The sequence below is a fragment of the Giraffa tippelskirchi genome, chromosome X (assembly GCF_054371585.1).
Source record: "Giraffa tippelskirchi isolate mGirTip1 chromosome X, T2T-mGirTip1v1.2.pri, whole genome shotgun sequence".
Taxonomy (NCBI): Eukaryota; Metazoa; Chordata; class Mammalia; order Artiodactyla; family Giraffidae; genus Giraffa; species Giraffa tippelskirchi.
In genome coordinates this window covers 40,827,249-40,832,339 of record NC_137289.1, presented here as the reverse complement: position 1 = coordinate 40,832,339, position 5,091 = coordinate 40,827,249, and the positions used below count along the sequence as shown (strand labels likewise).

The 5,091-nt window shown below is 56.7% G+C and overlaps 1 long non-coding RNA gene across 1 annotated transcript; it reads right to left on the bottom strand.

Moving 5' to 3' along the window:
- Window positions 1–1,058: 1,058 nt before the first annotated feature.
- Window positions 1,059–3,714, bottom strand: LOC145537077 (uncharacterized). The gene is made up of 2 exons (XR_014076166.1): window positions 2,909–3,714; window positions 1,059–2,816 (listed from the first exon to the last, which is right to left on the bottom strand). It is a non-coding gene; the product is annotated as an uncharacterized LOC145537077 (long non-coding RNA).
- Between the last annotated feature and the right edge of the window lie 1,377 nt (window positions 3,715–5,091).

Below are 5,091 nucleotides of genomic sequence, written 5' to 3'. Positions count from 1 at the left end.
ACCCCACGTGGAGTTGGGGCTGATCCCACAGCTCACACCACAATGGAAATGGGCCTGACCCCACCCCTCATCCCACACGTGTTAGGGCTGACGACATACCTCACCCTACTGTGGAGCAAGCACTGACCCACAACTCACCCCAGGTGGAGTTGGATCTGACCCCACATCTCACCTCAAGGTGGACCTGGGGCTGATCCCACATCTCGCCCCACTGTGGAGCTGGGGCTGAACCCACTTCTCACCCCAAGTGGAGCTGGGGGTGAAGCCACTCCAAACCCCATGGTGCAGCTGGGGCTGACCTCAAACAACACCCCATGTGTAGTTGGGGGCTGACCCCTCACCTCACCCCATGGAGGAGTTGGGGGCTGACCCACACCTAAACCCTTGGTGGAGCTGGCAGTGACCCACACCTCACCTCCCTGGATTTCGGGGCTGAGGCCACACCTCACCCTCTGTGTTGAGCTGACCCCACACCTCCACTCAGTTCCACCTAGAGATGATCCTCTACATCCCTCAGGTAGAAAAATGGATGAACTTCACAATTACGTCTCAGAGAGCCTGAGTCTGAGCCTACATCTCACCTCAAGTGTAACAGTGCTTGTTCCCACACTTGAGCTCCTTGGCAGCTAGGAGTCATCCTACAACGCATCAGTGTTGGGTGGAGCTGAAGAAGATCCCAGGGTGGATCACACACATCACTTCGGTTTACACTGGAGTTTTTACCTGTCACCTCAGGTTAACATGCAGTTGACCTCCCACCTCACCTTGTGCAGAACTGCAATTGATCCCACCCCAGTCACCGCAGGACGTCTGTCTCAGCAGCTGACTGACAGGACATCCAAATGGGCTCATCCCTTATCATTGTTGTTCAGTCACTGAGTCATGTCTGACTCTCTGCGACCCCATGGACTGCAGCACACCAGCCTTCCCTGTCCCTTCACTATCTCTCGGAGTTTGCTAAAAACTCACGTCCATTCAGTCGGTGAGGCCATCCAACCATCTCTTCCTCTACCCCTTATCATTTGCTGGTTTAAGTGACAAATGAGGGGAGACTGACATTTTGTTACCGTGCCTGCCTCCCGAGACAGGCCTGGAGGTACCTGAGCAACACAGCTTTTATTTAAGGTGAGTCTGAAGGCAAAGCATGGGGGACGAGGGGCGAGGGCGGGGGTCCAGTGCTGGCGTGCAGGCTCCGCCTCTGCTCCCCATGCCTCCGTCTATGATTCTGTTCAGCCAGAAGGAGCCCCGCGAGCTATGTGAAGAGAAACAGCTGCTCCTCCTTGTCCTTGTCCATCAGCTCGTGCTTGGACTGCTCCTTGGTCTTCAGGGCAGGTGGCTGAGACTGGCACACTAGCCTCTTGCCCCGCTGAGGGGAGAGGACGCCGTGAGCCTGCACCCTGGCCTCAAGGTGGGTACTGAACCCTAACCCTAACAGCAAACCCTAACCCAACCCCTAACCCCTAACCCTAACCCTTTCTAGGACCTTGACACCACCTCTGACGGCTTCGTGGCGTCTTTCCTCTCTAGGAACGGACGCCACCTCTCACTGATCCCAGACGTCTTTCCTCTCTAGGACTGGACGCCGCCTCTCACTGATCCCTGACGTTGTCCTCTCTAGGACAGGACGCCGCCTCTAACTGATCAGAGACCTCATTCCTCTCTAGGACTGGACGCCGCCTCTCACTGATCCCAGACGTCTTTCCTCTCTAGGACTGGACGCCGCCTCTCACTGATCCCTGACGTTGTCCTCTGTAGGACCTGACGCCGCCTCTCACTGATCCCAGAGGTCGTCCTCTCTAGGACCGGACTCCGCCTCTCAGAGCTCCATGATATCTTTCCTCTCTAGGACATGATGCCGCCTCTCACTGGTCCCTCACGTCTTCCTCTCTAGGACCTGACGCCGCCTCTTACTCATCCCTGACGTATTCCTCTCTAGGACATGATGCCGCTTCTCACTGATCCCAGACGTCTTTCCTCTCTAGGACCAGACGCCGCCTCTCACTGATCCCAGACGTCTTTCCTCTCTAGGACTGGACGCCGCCTCTCACTGATCCGTGACGTCATCCTCTCTAGGAGCGGACGCCGCCTCTCACTGATCCCAGACGTCTTTCCTCTCTAGGACCTGTCGCCGCCTCTCACTGATCCGTGACGTCTTTCCTCTCTAGGACCTGTCGCTGCCTCTTACTGATCTGAGGTCGTCCCCTCTAGGACCGGACACTGCCTCTCATGGCTCCTTGACGACTTTCCGTGATATCTTTTGTCTCTAGGACCTGTTGCAGCCTGTCAGTCATCCCTAACGTCTTCCTCTCTAGGCTGTGACGCAGCCTCTCACTTATCCCTCCGGTCTTCCTCTCTAGGAAGTGACGTTGCCTCTCACTGATCCCTGACGTCGTCCTCTCTAGGATTGGACGCCGCCTCTCACTGATCCCAGACGTCTTTCCTCTCTAGGACTGGACGCCGCCTCTCACTGATCCCAGACGTCTTTCCTCTCTAGGACTGGACGCCGCCTCTCACTGATCCCAGACGTCTTTCCTCTCTAGGACTGGACGCCGCCTCTCACTGATCCGTGACGTCATCCTCTCTAGGACTGGACGCCGCCTCTCACTGATCCCACACGTCTTTCCTCTCTAGGAGCGGACGCCCCCTCTCACTGATCCCAGACGTCTTTCCTCTCTAGGACTGGACGCCGCCTCTCACTTATCCCAGACGTCTTTCCTCTCTAGGACTGGACGCCACCTCTCACTGATCCGTGACGTCATCCTCTCTAGGACCGGACGCCGCCTCTCACTGATCCCAGACGTCTCTCCTCTCTAGGACTGGACGCCGCCTCTCACTGATCCCTGACGTTGTCCTCTCTAGGACAGGACGCCGCCTCTAACTGATCACAGACGTCTTTCCTCTCTAGGACTGGACGCCGCCTCTCACTGATCCCTGAGGTCGTCCTCTCTAGGAACGGACGCCTCCTCTCACTGATCCCTGACGTCGTCCTCTCTAGGATGTGACACTGGCTCTCACGGCTCCGTGATGCTTTTCCTCTCTAGTACCCGTGCCCACCTTTCAATGATCCCTGACGTCGATCCTCTCTAAAACGTGACACCGCCTCTGACATATCCGTGATATCTTTCCTCTCTAGGACCGGACGCCGCCTCTCACAGCTCCGTGATATCTTTCCTCTCTAGGACCTGACGCCGCCTCTCACTGATACCTGAGGTCGTCGTCTCTAGGACCTGACGCCACCTCTCACTGGTCCCTGACGTCTTCCTCTCTAGGACGTGGGGCCGCCTCTCACTGATCGCTGTCGTATTGCTCTCTAGGACCTGAGGCCGCCTCTTACTCATCCCTGACGTATTCCTCTCTAGGACATGACGCCGCTTCTCACTGATCCCTGAGGTCGTCCTCTCTAGGACGGGACGCTGCCTCTCACTGATCCCAGACGTCTTTCCTCTCTAGGACTGGACGCCGCCTCTCACTGATCCCTGACATCGTCCTCTCTAGGACGTGACGCCACCTCTCATTGATCCCAGACGTCTTTCCTATCTAGGATGTGACAGCACCTCTCACGACTCCAGTCTTTCCTCTCCAGGCCGGGTCGCCGCCTCTTATGGCTCCGTAGCGTATTTCCTCCCTAGGACCGGACACCGCCTCTCACTGATTCCTGACGTCTTTCCTCTCTAGGAAGTCGTGCCGCTTCTCACTGATCCCTGACGTCTTTCCTCTCCAGTATTGGACACCGCCTCTGACGGCTCTGTGACGTCTTTCCGTGACGTCTCTCCTGTCTAGGACCTGTCGCCGCCTCTCACTGGTCCTTGAGGTCTTCCTCTCTAGGACTTGAGGCCGCCTCTCACTGATCCCTGACATCGTTCCTTTCTAGAACGTGACACCGCCTCTCACATCTCCGTGTTATCTTTCCTCTCTAGGACCTGACGCCGCCTCTCACTGATCCCAGAGGTCGTCCTCTCTAGGACCGGACTCCGCCTCTCAGAGCTCCATGAAATCTTTCCTCTCTAGGACATGATGCCGCCTCTCAGTGGTCCCTCACGTCTTCCTCTCTAGGACCTGACGCCGCCTCTCACTGATCCCTGAGGTATTCCTCTCTAGGACCTGAGGCCACCTCTCACTGATCCCTGACATCGTTCCTCTCTAGAACGTGACACCGCCTCTCACATCTCCGTGCTATCTTTCCTCTCTAGGACATGACGCCGCCTCTCACTGATCCAGGAGGTCGTCCTCTCTAGGACCGGACGCCGCCTATCACTGATCCCAGATGTCTTTCCTCTCTAGGACCGAACGCCGCATCTCACTGATCCCTGACGTATTCCTCTCTAGGACATGACGCCCCCTCTCACTGATCCCTGAGGTCGTCCTCTCTAGGACGGGACGCCGCCTCTCACTGATCCCTGACGTATTCCTCTCTAGGACATGACGCCCCCTCTCACTGATCCCTGAGGTCGTCCTCTCTAGGACGGGACGCCGCCTCTCACTGATCCCTGACGTCGTCCTCTCTAGGATGTGACACCGCCTCTCACTGCTCCAGTCTTTGCTCTCCAGGACGGGACACCGCCTCTTATGGCTCCGTAGCGTGTTTCCTCCCTAGGACCGGATGCCGCCTCTCACTGATTCCTGACGTCTTTCCTCTCTAGGAAGTGATGCCGCCTCTCAGTGATCCCTGACGTCGTTCCTCTCTAAAACGTGACGCCGCATCTCACAGCTCCGTGATATCTTTCCTTTCTAGGCCCTGATGCCGCCTCTCACTGATCCCTGAGGTCGTCCTCTCTAGGACCGGACGCCACCTCTCACTGATCCCAGACGTCTGTCCTCTCTAGGACTGGACGTCGTCCTCTCTAGGACGTGACGCCACCTCTCACTGATCCCAGACGTCTTTCCTATCTAGGATGTGACAGCACCTCTCACGACTCCAGTCTTTCCTCTCCAGGCCAGGTCGCCGCCTCTTATGGCTCCGTAGCGTGTTTCCTCTCTAGGACTGGACGCCGCCTTTCACTGATCCCTGATGTCCAAAGAGTGGGACACGACTGAATGACTGAACTGAACTGAAAATCTAACAGCACTCGTATATTCGTATGTGAAATAATA